The following is a 13,263-nucleotide window of genomic DNA, read 5'->3' as shown; positions in this document are numbered from 1 at the left end:
AGTATGTTCAGAGTACCCACAAGGCTCTGTACTATCCGGAGATGGATTGGGGACAGTGGAGAAAGGGGGGATCAGAGAAGACAGGATCAAACAGCCTTTTTACACAATGCGCAGGATTAACCCCTTAGGTTAATCCTGCGAGTATAACAAACATGCTTTACTGTAGACTGATTTTACTGCTGTGGGTTTAATAACACTTTAATGCCACTCTAAATACAGCCAACCAATGTGTTTTTCGCAAGCGTGGAAAAAACGCATGGTAGAAAAAAATGCAAAGCTCAATGCCTGAAAAGCTGCGGGAGCCTCTGTTGGCGCATTTGTTGTGCATAGGGCAGCCCACTTCCTATATGTGTTGCACAAAAAAAATGCACATTCTGACGGCATGCATATGTTAACCACTCACTGACTGCCCCATAGCACATTTATTACTACAGGTTGGCCATGCTGCGCAGGATCACGTATATATACCTGATCCTGCACTTCCGGGTATCAGGCATGAGGGCGCGCTGCCAGCGGCTTGCTCCGGCTGTGTAAAGTTTTACACAGCGGGTCCCCTGGACCCGATGTCCGCCGGCACCCGCTGATCATTCTGTACACAGGCAGAATGGCAGTCTGCCTATGTAAACGAGGCAGATTGCCGTTCTGTCAGTACAGAAGGCATGGATCCTGTGTTTCTGTAAGGGCCAGTTCACACCATAGAAACGCAGTCTGGGTGCGTTCCACATGCTTTTCTGCATGCTTGTTTTTCATGCATTTTTGTGCATTTTTGATGCAGTCCAGTGCATCCCCCCCCCCCCTCTTTTTTCTTAACCTTTTAGATTGCATTCACACCTGAGCGTTTCAAAGTCGCACGTTTTTTAATGCATTTTCACCACAATTTTGCCGCGATTTTGTTCAGGTCACCAATGTAAGAGGCAGAAAAACGCCTGTAATCTGCCCCGAGGAAGCTCATGTTCTTTTTTGAGCTTAGGGTGTTTTTCAGGCGTTTTGCTTCAGGTGACGAAACGCTTGTGAACAAGTGCCATTGAAATGAATGGGATTTTGCTTGTTTGGCGCTTTTCAGGCCTTTTTGGGGCGTTTTACCAGCGTTTTATGAGCTGAAAACTCTCAGGTGTGAATGCAGCCTCATTAAGGACATGTGTGTTCCAGTGCGTTTTTGGTGCTTTTGGGTGCGTTCCAGTATAGTCCAGTGCAGGAAAAATGCAGCATGTTCTACTTTTTTTTCTGGAGCTGGACTGCACTGGTGTAAACTATACTATGGGAAACCATATAACCTACTTTCCATGTGTTTTTGAAAAAAACGCACTGGACTGCATGTGGTGTGAACTGGCCCTAAACCAGGAACACCAATCCATGCATTCCACCAGTAAAAGCAACTCCCACATTTAACCCTTTGCTTGCCCCTGATGTTAACCCCTTCCCAGACAGTGTCATTAGTACAGTACCAGTGCAGATTTTTAGCACTGATCGCTTTATTAGTGTCACTGGTTCCCACAAAGTGTCAAAAGTGTCAGTTAGTGTCTGATATGTCCGCCGCAATATTGCAGTCCCTCTATAAGTCACTGATCGCAGCAATTACCAGTAAAATAAATAAACAAACATTTCAGAAATCTATCCCCTATTTCTTGGACGCTAAAACTTTTGCACAATCCCATCAATATACGCTTATTTGTGATTTTATTTAGCAAAAATATGTAATACATATTGGCCTAAACTGATGAAGAAATTAGATTTTTTTTTGGATAGGTTTTATAGCAGAAAGTAAAAAAATATTGTTTTTTTTTTTTCAAAATTGTCGCTCTTTCTTTGTTTCTAGCGCAAAAAAAAAAAAACAGAGGTGATCAAATACCACTAAAAGAAAGCTCAATTTGTGGGGAAAAAAGGACATACACTTTATTTGGGCACAGTGTCGCACGACTGCGCAATTGTAAGTTAAAGCAACGCATTGTCGTATCGCAAAAAATGGCCTGGTCAGGAAGGGGGTAAATCTTCCAGAGGTGACATGGTTAATGGGGCTTTAGGTGCGTAATTTACGCAGGATCTTCTCCCAGCGTCACCTGTGTGAATGAGCCCTACACGGGGCAAAACACGGCACACAAAGAATACCAATGATTTCACTGTGTATGGAGAGTGTTAGGATAGTAATATAATATAATATAATATAATATGGATTGTAATGTATGAGAACAGCAGAGCCCCCTCCAGTCCCATTACCTGTGTCGCCGTCCACCGTCTATCTCTGTGCTGTATATCCAGCCGTCCCCATAGCAACCCCAGCCGGCCCGCCTTGCTCCGCCTCTTTGTTGACATCCAGAGCCAGGTAGGCGGGGCGGGACTACAGTTCCCGGCGTACCCCGCGGTGTGAGGACACGCCCCCCTGTCAGCTGTCTGGTGAGCGGGTGGCAGCGCAGTTGTTTTTATACAGACGTCACTCGCTGGGGGATTGGAGGTGACCCGGAGCGGCGTGCGGAGGACGGGAGTCTGCCATCCCGGCACATGTAAACACGAGGCCTGGGGCTCCCCGGGGCCGGCCTGGCTGACAGCGGTAAATAGCTGTTGTGGTGGGAGGGGAGGGGCTCATCACACTGGGGGGGTCCTCTGTGTATGGGCTGTCCTGTCATAGATGATCATGGGGAGGGAGGCCTGGATGTGGTTGTCCATGGAAAGGTTGCAGCCAGTCAGGTGTGAAGGCGGCCATTGCTGACCTCCTATGGAGAATAGAGGGGGGGCTGCACTGCCATCAGGAGTTGTGACTTCACCTGCTCAGGCCTCATTCACACCTGTACACCGCACTGAGCGCACCACCACATAGGCAGCCCTTCACTTGGCTTGTGTGTGAAAACGCAGCAAAGTAGCTGATGGGGCGTTGTGCTGCGTCCTGGTCGGCGCATATTTGCCAGCCGCGTTTGGCGTGCCATTAACATTTATTGGCACCGCGAGCGTAACACGTGGTTTTGGTGTGTTTTGGGAAGGTCCACGTGTGAATGGGCCCTAAGTGATGCAGAACATATGATGACGGCCCAGTGGATGACCTCTGTAGATGGCCTACAGGTTCCCCCCATACAGGTTCATCCTCGTGTTTTCTGCGTGTCGGTGACAATTCAGATCATCTAGAACAGGGATATGCAATTAGCGGACCTCCAGCTGTTGCAAAACTACAAGTCCCATCATGCCTCTGTCTCTGGGTGTTATGCTTGTGGCTGTCAGAGTCTTGCTATGTCTCATGTGACTTGTAGTTCTGCAAAAGCTGGAGGTCCGCTAATTGCATATCCTTGATCTAGAATGATCTGGAACCCAGTGAGGGAAGGGAAAGGACCTCTGTTGTCCTCTTGGTTGTCAATTTATTAGATTTGCCTGGACATCCAGCAGATGCAAGAGATGGGAAGTTTCTACAACTGGGTAAGGGACTCTTTTACACTCAGTGGAATGCAGTGCCCCCTGAAGAGCTAATTCCTTTCGGTTTGCTATTCAGAGGGCATTTGACAAGCTGAGAGAAGGCTTTATATAGGGTTCCTCCAGTGGTTGCAAGGGGTTTCATGAGTAGTGAGCAGTGGCAGGTTGATCTGCCTGACAGCGTCCAACACCTCTCCACAAAACCAACCTCTCGGGACATCGCTTCTAGTTTCTCAGGTAAGTAGTCACCGGCACTGATAATCTCTAAAATTTTAGTCTGTAAGGGGAGCATTCCTCCCACTGACCACCAATGGAAGGGCACACTCCTCCCACTGACCCCCCCCCCATGGAAGGGGACACTCCTCCCACTGACCCCCCCCCCAATGGAAGGGGACACTCCTCCCACTGACCCCCCCCCCAATGGAAGGGACATTCCTCCCACTGACCCCCCCCCCAATGGAAGGGACATTCCTCCCACTGACCCCCCCCCCAATGGAAGGGACATTCCTCCCACTGCCCCCCCCCAATGGAAGGGACATTCCTCCCACTGCCCCCCCCCCCAATGGAAGGGACATTCCTCCCACTGCCCCCCCCCCCAATGGAAGGGACATTCCTCCCACTGCCCCCCCCCCCCAATGGAAGGGACATTCCTCCCACTGACCCCCCCCCCCCCCCAATGGAAGGGACATTCCTCCCACTGACCCCCCCCAATGGAAGGGACATTCCTCCCACTGCCCCCCCCCAATGGAAGGGACATTCCTCCCACTGCCCCCCCCCCAATGGAAGGGACATTCCTCCCACTGCCCCCCCCCAATGGAAGGGACATTCCTCCCACTGCCCCCCCCCAATGGAAGGGGACATTCCTCCCACTGACCCCCCCCCAATGGAAGGGACATTCCTCCCACTGACCCCCCCCCAATGGAAGGGACATTCCTCCCACTGACCCCCCCCAATGGAAGGGACATTCCTCCCACTGACCCCCCCAATGGAAGGGGACATTCCTCCCACTGACCCCCCCCAATGGAAGGGGACATTCCTCCCACTGACCCCCCCCAATGGAAGGGGACATTCCTCCCACTGACCCCCCCCAATGGAAGGGGACATTCCTCCCACTGACCCCCCCCAATGGAAGGGGACATTCCTCCCACTGACCCCCCCCAATGGAAGGGGACATTCCTCCCACTGACCCCCCCCAATGGAAGGGGACATTCCTCCCACTGACCCCCCCCAATGGAAGGGGACATTCCTCCCACTGACCCCCCCCCAATGGAAGGGGACATTCCTCCCACTGACCCCCCCTCAATGGAAGGGGACATTCCTCCCACTGACCCCCCCCAATGGAAGGGGACATTCCTCCCACTGACCCCCCCCAATGGAAGGGGACATTCCTCCCACTGACCCCCCCCCAATGGAAGGGGACATTCCTCCCACTGACCCCCCCCCCAATGGAAGGGGACATTCCTCCCACTGACCCCCCCCCCCAATGGAAGGGGACATTCCTCCCACTGACCCCCCCCCCAATGGAAGGGGACATTCCTCCCACTGACCCCCCCCCCCCAATGGAAGGGGACATTCCTCCCACTGACCCCCCCCCCCAATGGAAGGGGACATTCCTCCCACTGACCCCCCCCCCCAATGGAAGGGGACATTCCTCCCACTGACCCCCCCCCCAATGGAAGGGGACATTCCTCCCACTGACCCCCCCCCCAATGGAAGGGGACATTCCTCCCACTGACCCCCCCCCAATGGAAGGGGACATTCCTCCCACTGACCCCCCCCAATGGAAGGGGACATTCCTCCCACTGACCCCCCCCCAATGGAAGGGGACATTCCTCCCACTGACCCCCCCCCCCATGGAAGGGGACATTCCTCCCACTGACCCCCCCCCAATGGAAGGGGACATTCCTCCCACTGACCCCCCCCAATGGAAGGGGACATTCCTCCCACTGACCCCCCCCCCAATGGAAGGGGACATTCCTCCCACTGACCCCCCCCCCCAATGGAAGGGGACATTCCTCCCACTGACCCCCCCCCCCAATGGAAGGGGACATTCCTCCCACTGATCCCCCCCCAATGGAAGGGGCATTTCTCCCACTGACCCCCCCCCCCAATGGAAGGGGCATTTCTCCCACTGACCCCCCCCCCAATGGAAGGGGCATTCCTCCCACTGACCCCCCCCCCCAATGGAAGGGGCATTCCTCCCACTGACCCCCCCCCCCCAATGGAAGGGGCATTCCTCCCACTGACCCCCCCCCCCAATGGAAGGGGCATTCCTCCCACTGACCCCCCCCCCAATGGAAGGGGCATTCCTCCCACTGACCCCCCCCCCAATGGAAGGGGCATTCCTCCCACTGACCCCCCCCCAATGGAAGGGGCATTCCTCCCACTGACCCCCCCAATGGAAGGGGCATTCCTCCCACTGACCCCCCCCCCAATGGAAGGGGCATTCCTCCCACTGACCCCCCCCCCAATGGAAGGGGCATTCCTCCCACTGACCCCCCCCCCCAATGGAAGGGGCATTCCTCCCACTGACCCCCCCCCCCCAATGGAAGGGGCATTCCTCCCACTGACCCCCCCCCCAATGGAAGGGGCATTCCTCCCACTGACCCCCCCCCCCCCAATGGAAGGGGCATTCCTCCCACTGACCCCCCCCCATGGAAGGGGCATTCCTCCCACTGACCCCCCCCCCAATGGAAGGGGCATTCCTCCCACTGACCCCCCCCCCCCAATGGAAGGGGCATTCCTCCCACTGACCCCCCCCCAATGGAAGGGGACATTCCTCCCACTGATCCCCCCCCCAATGGAAGGGGACATTCCTCCCACTGATCCCCCCCCAATGGAAGGGGCATTTCTCCCACTGACCCCCCCCCCCAATGGAAGGGGCATTTCTCCCACTGCCCCCCCCCCCCAATGGAAGGGGCATTCCTCCCACTGACCCCCCCCCCCCCCCAATGGAAGGGGCATTCCTCCCACTGACCCCCCCCCCCCCAATGGAAGGGGCATTCCTCCCACTGACCCCCCCCCAATGGAAGGGGCATTCCTCCCACTGACCCCCCCCCCAATGGAAGGGGCATTCCTCCCACTGACCCCCCCCCAATGGAAGGGGCATTCCTCCCACTGACCCCCCCCCAATGGAAGGGGCATTCCTCCCACTGACCCCCCCCAATGGAAGGGGCATTCCTCCCACTGACCCCCCCCCCCAATGGAAGGGGCATTCCTCCCACTGACCCCCCCCCAATGGAAGGGGCATTCCTCCCACTGACCCCCCCCCCAATGGAAGGGGCATTCCTCCCACTGACCCCCCCCCCCAATGGAAGGGGCATTCCTCCCACTGACCCCCCCCCAATGGAAGGGGCATTCCTCCCACTGACCCCCCCCAATGGAAGGGGACATTCCTCCCACTGACCCCCCCCCAATGGAAGGGGCATTCCTCCCACTGACCCCCCCCCCAATGGAAGGGGCATTACTCCCACTGACCCCCCCCCCCCAATGGAAGGGGCATTCCTCCCACTGACCCCCCCCCAATGGAAGGGGACATTCCTCCCACTGACCCCCCCCAATGGAAGGGGACATTCCTCCCACTGACCCCCCCCCAATGGAAGGGGACATTCCTCCCACTGACCCCCCCCCCCAATGGAAGGGGACATTCCTCCCACTGACCCCCCCCCCAATGGAAGGGGACATTCCTCCCACTGACCCCCCCCCCCAATGGAAGGGGACATTCCTCCCACTGACCCCCCCCCCAATGGAAGGGGCATTCCTCCCACTGACCCCCCCCAATGGAAGGGGCATTCCTCCCACTGACCCCCCCCCCAATGGAAGGGGCATTCCTCCCACTGACCCCCCCCCCCAATGGAAGGGGCATTCCTCCCACTGACCCCCCCCCAATGGAAGGGGCATTCCTCCCACTGACCCCCCCCAATGGAAGGGGACATTCCTCCCACTGACCCCCCCCCAATGGAAGGGGCATTCCTCCCACTGACCCCCCCCCCAATGGAAGGGGCATTACTCCCACTGACCCCCCCCCCCCAATGGAAGGGGCATTCCTCCCACTGACCCCCCCCCAATGGAAGGGGACATTCCTCCCACTGACCCCCCCCAATGGAAGGGGACATTCCTCCCACTGACCCCCCCCCAATGGAAGGGGACATTCCTCCCACTGACCCCCCCCCCCCAATGGAAGGGGACATTCCTCCCACTGACCCCCCCCCCAATGGAAGGGGACATTCCTCCCACTGACCCCCCCCCCAATGGAAGGGGACATTCCTCCCACTGACCCCCCCCCCAATGGAAGGGGACATTCCTCCCACTGACCCCCCCCCCAATGGAAGGGGACATTCCTCCCACTGACCCCCCCCCCCAATGGAAGGGGACATTCCTCCCACTGACCCCCCCCCCAATGGAAGGGGACATTCCTCCCACTGACCCCCCCCCCAATGGAAGGGGACATTCCTCCCACTGACCCCCCCCCAATGGAAGGGGACATTCCTCCCACTGACCCCCCCCCCCAATGGAAGGGGACATTCCTCCCACTGACCCCCCCCCCAATGGAAGGGGACATTCCTCCCACTGACCCCCCCCCAAATGGAAGGGGACATTCCTCCCACTGACCCCCCCCAATGGAAGGGGACATTCCTCCCACTGACCCCCCCCCCAATGGAAGGGGCATTCCTCCCACTGACCCCCCCCCCCAATGGAAGGGGCATTCCTCCCACTGACCCCCCCCCCCCCCTAATGGAAGGGGCATTCATCCCACTGACCCCCAATGGAAGGGACATTCTTCCCATTGATCACAAGTAACATGATATGACTTCCACTGACCACCAGTGTAGTGTGGCTGATGTACAGTGAGCTGTAGCTATCACTTTTTGCAGCGCTTCTCTGAGATCAGATAATTCGTTCAAGGGCTCCTTCATGGCAGATGGGGTGAGAACGGCTGATATAAAGTGTTTGTCGGCTCAGTTGGATGTGTGTTGCTTCTTGGCTGTCTGAGGCAGTATTGTCTTGGGGTACGTTGGGTTACATCAGCCTAGTTGTAGCTTGTCTCTGGAGACTGTAATGTCAAGGAAGTGCAGGTTCCCCTGTCTTGTTTTCGTAGTGCTCACTTCTGGTTTCCTGTGCAGTAAATCAATCTCCTCACCTCCCAGCACACAAAGTGTTGCAGAAATATAGTCACAATTTCATCAGCTTTGTTAACAAATATTTTGATTAATAAGGAAATGTATCTGAATGGTGTGCATGTGCTGAGGACGGTCACTGTACATACAAAGACCAGTAAACTATTATTGCCTATTCTAGGACTGACTACAGATGTACCCCAGGCTTGTGAAGTCAGTAATTGAAGCAGCCTAGAATTCTTAAAGAGTAACTCCACCTTTGTTGAGTAAATAATAATCTTATCTGGGTGATCAATGTACATTGCAAGGATTTTAACCACATTAGCTCTGGGCCTATTCTGACACTTCTCACATATATGGAAAAATCAGCATTATTTTTCTTGAAAGTTACTTAGAACCCCCAAACATTATGTATTTTTTTTTTTTTTTTTTTTTTTAGCTGAGGCCCTAGAGAATAAAATTGTGGGTGTTGCAATATTTTATGTCACACAATATTTGTGCCGCTGTTTTTGAAACGCAGTTTAAAAAAAAAAGTGCACTTTTTAATTTATTATATTATTATATTTTTGGTAAAATATAACAGATGTTACACCGAGTAAATCGATTATCAAGCATGTCACGATTTACACAGGAGGTCTGGTGATAGAACTATTGCTCTCGTTCTGATGTTTGTGGTGGAACTGCACATGTGTGGTGCAATTACTGTTTACATGTGCAAGCGGGACTGACATATGCATTCACATTTGTACGGGAGGGCGGGAGGGCTTTGAAAAGAAACACATTTTTATTTTAATATATATATATTTTTTAATCTAAACTTCTTTTTTTTTTTTTTTTACACTGTCTCATTCATTTTTTTTATCAACTTTGTTGCTATCCCAAGAAATGAACAACATGTGATGACATGGACAGTGTCAGGTACTCTTTACTTAGAGATCTGGGGTCTATTAGACCACAGATCTCTCCCCTGTCCTTAATGTAAACCCTGTTACACCACTTTTACCTACAGGTAAGCCTATAACAAGGCTTACCTGTAGGTACCTTGAATATCTCCTAAAATTGCACAGTATATGCACTGCTGCCGACATCGGCGCATGCGCACTGAAGAAACAGGCCGCTGATGCCGTTTCTTCAGGAGTCGTGCCGTGACTGGCGTCTGCGGCGCTGTGATTGGCCAGAGCCGCAAACCATGGAGAAACTCCGGTGAAAGATGTCCACGCTGTACTTGAGGGCCAAAGTTAATTCAGGGCATCATTCTAAGGTAAGTATTTCATAATGAGCTAGTATGCGTTGCATACTAGCTCATTATGCCTTTTGTCTTTCAGGAGTTTTTTTTTTGTTTGTTTTTTTCCAGAGGTTTACAAACTCTTTAACAAGCATCAGATCAAACCAAGATCAGTTTGATACAATGTTTTCCCAAGCCAGTTAGGCCTGGTTCACACCTATGCAGTTTGCTTTTGATCCATTTCTGCAGTGCTTTTTGCACACTTGTTTTTCATGTGTTTTTTTTTTTTTATTTTTTTTATGTGTTTTGCATTTTATGCTTTTTCATTTATTTATTTTTTTTCGAGTTTATTATTGGGCAGATTAAAAAACGTAAAACACAAAACTTGGCAAAAACCCACTACATGCTTTTCTGCAGGTTCTCCATTGAAGTATATTCAGTCACAAATGGCACCGTTTTTCATTTAAAAAAGTCCTAGACCCTTTCCAAAAAGGCAGCAGCTGAAAAAAAGCATAGATGTGAATGTGTCCCATAGGAAACCATGTTAAATAGACTGTAGTGTGTTTCTGCAAAATGCATCAAAAAACTCATACCCTGTTTCCCCGAAAATAAGACCTAGCGTGATTGTTGGTGATGGCTGCAATATAAGCCCTACCCCCCAAATAAGCTGTAGTTAAAGTCCTTGTAGGTCTTATTTTCAGGGTAGGGCTTATTTTCGGGGAAACAGGGTAGGGCTTATTTGGGGGGTAGGGCTTATATTGCAGCCATCACCGACAGTCACACTAGGTCTTATTTTCGGGGAAACAGGGTAGGTGTGAACCAGGCCTTATGGCTTGTTTACATCCCTCAACCCCCAACAGGCCATGTTTGCAGGTTTTCCTTTATCTTGCACAGGTGCTTTAAATCCGAGTCAATGGATTGGTATTTTGGACAGCTATTTTAGCTAAGGGCCCTTTCACACTGGGGCGGCGTCGGCGGTAAAACACCGCTATTGTAAGCTGCGCTTTACCGTTGGTATTCAGCCGCTAGCGGGGGTTTTTACCCCCCCCGCGCTAGCGTCCGAGAAAGGGTTAAAAACCACCGCAAAGCGCGACAGCCGCGCTGTCCCATTGATTTCAATGGGCAGGAGCGGTGAAGGAGCGGTATACACATCGCTTCTTCACCGCTCCGAAGCTGTTGCTAGCAGGACTTTTTTTCCCATCCTGCTAGCGCACTGACCCATTGTGAAAGCCATCGGGGCTTTCACACTGGAGAGACAGCAGCGGCTGTTTCGGGTCAGTTTGCAGGCGCTATTAATAGCGCCTGCAAACCGCCTCAGTGTGAAAGGACCCTAAGAGAAATTCACAAAAACATGGCCTGATGGGGGGGGTACTTGAGGACAGGTTTGAGAACCACTGTCTTAGACCATAGAGATTATTGGGGACGTTCAGTTGGGATAGGAAAGCAGAGAAAAGCAGCTCCTGTAAAAGTGATCCAGCCGCTAATTGGCTGCTAGGATCGATTTTACAACAAAGAGCATTGCTGGCTGAAAAAAACATACCAGGATGATGACTGATGTACTGGTATGTTGCAGAGGTTGAAGTGGTTGACCAGCTTTGTTGCAGATTTCTACCTGTTTCTGCTCTGAAGGAATAGCTATTCATTTGACCATGTCCTTTGGAACAGGAGGGTCTGGTTTATTAGATTTCACCTGGTGCACTCTTAAGTGATCTGATGAGAAACGTTGCAGGGTCTGCAACCCTTTAGAAGTAATTAACCCTTAGAGAGTATCTCACCAAAAATATAATTACTATTGCTGAGGATACCCAAAATGTGACTTATATTTTAGTGCAGACTTCTAGAAAATCCAGTGAGCCAATCGCACAAACAGAAAATGTCATTTTTGGAGGCATTCTGCACACAAATGGTATACAGAACATCCAGGTAGCCATATTGCACTGAAGTTTACAGAAAATTACAGCAGCTGCAGATTGAAAATGAAAGGTCATTTTTAACAACATTAAATTACAATATGGTTTGTGCAGCAGTTGTATATGATATAATATTTAATTTTATTTGCTCTTTTTTTTTTTTTTTTTTTTTAATATATAAAAGTGGAGTTGCCCTTTAAGGATGCTGCTCATTTCATGCTATTGCATCACTGTTAGGAAAAAAAAACAGTCAAGTTGATTTGATGACCTATGCATTAGTTCTCAATATTTGTATAAGATGCTGGGACATGTCCCTCTCCCTGGAAGCCGGTTTCTGTAGGAGTGCAGAGTTTAGCCTCTAGTGGTATAATTATAGTCTGTATTTAGAAACCAACTTGATGACTCCTCCTAAGGCTTGTTAATCTTGTGACTTTCAGATGCTATTTGCTCAGTCAAATAAAAAAAGACCAAAAATATTTCTGTTACAAAACTTTGTAAATAAGTATGTTTTCTCCTTCACTGACGGGCACTGATGAGGCTGCACTAATGGGTGGCACTGATGTACACTGATGGGTGGCGCTGATGGGCATTACTTATTGGCAGGCACTGATTGGCATCTCTGATGGCCATAGGTGGCATACCTGGTGGTCACAAGTGGTGTGTATATTTAAAAACGCTGCGCTGTCTTTAAATGATTAAAAAAAAAATTGAATGTCAAAATAAACTAAATAAAGTGACTATAGTGCAATGGATTGATAATCACCAGAACCAAATCAGCATAATTAAATCACGTCTATCTTATATTAATGTAAATACAGTGACAATAGTGCAATAAAAGTGCATTTCACGTGAAACATAACAGAATCACAATATGCTTAATATTAATACAGTGACACATATAAAAAATACTAATGTGCTGTAGTGCATATACAGCGCCTTGCAAAAGTATTCCCCCCCCCCCCCTTTGGCATTTTTCGTGTTTTGTTGCCTCACAACCTGGAATTAATATGGATTGTTTGAGGATTTGTGCCCGTAAAGTCAATACTTTGTAGAGCCACCTTTTGCGGCTATCACAGCTCCAAGTCGCTTTGGATAAGTCTCTATGAGCTTGCCACATCTTACCACTGGGATATTTGCCCATTCCTCCTTGCAAAACTGCTCCAGCTCCTTCAAGTTGGATGGTTTGCACTTGTGAACAGCAATCTTTAAGTCTGACCTTAGATTTTCTATTGGATTGAGGTCTGGGCTTTGACTAGGCCATTCTAACACATTTACATGTTTCCCCTTAAACCACTCAAGTGTTGATTTAGCAGTGTGTTTGGGGTCATTGTCCTGCTGGAAGGTGAACCTCCGTCCAGCGATTTGGTGAGTGCAAATCTATTATCAGCAAGGATAACATCACTAGCACCACTGTCACTTGAAAGGATATACAACATTGTTTTGTTCAGGCACCGGACACTGTTTTGGAGCACTAATCACTTTATTTCATTTCTTCATTATTGGATCAATGGACTAATTTTAACATTTTTTTGTTTGAACTGCATTTATACTCTGTTTTTCACAGTGGGATACTAAATATTTATTTCATTGTTTGGTATTTAGATTACTCTTTATTTTT

General features: G+C 50.7%; 1 protein-coding gene across 1 annotated transcript in view; it reads left to right on the top strand.

Moving 5' to 3' along the window:
* The first annotated feature begins 2,344 nt into the window (after nucleotides 1–2,344).
* CCPG1 (cell cycle progression 1) overlaps nucleotides 2,345–13,263 on the top strand; it is an 80,873-nt gene continuing 69,954 nt past the window's right edge. Inside the window, 1 exon segment of the mRNA XM_073618759.1 lies at nucleotides 2,345–2,545. The gene's annotated coding sequence lies outside the window, so the exon portion shown is untranslated.

This window comes from Aquarana catesbeiana, linkage group LG03 (genome assembly GCF_042186555.1).
Source record: "Aquarana catesbeiana isolate 2022-GZ linkage group LG03, ASM4218655v1, whole genome shotgun sequence".
Lineage (NCBI taxonomy): Eukaryota > Metazoa > Chordata > Amphibia > Anura > Ranidae > Aquarana > Aquarana catesbeiana.
The sequence above is the reverse complement of the archived record's forward strand: the minus strand, read 5'-3'. Positions and strand labels throughout refer to the sequence as shown.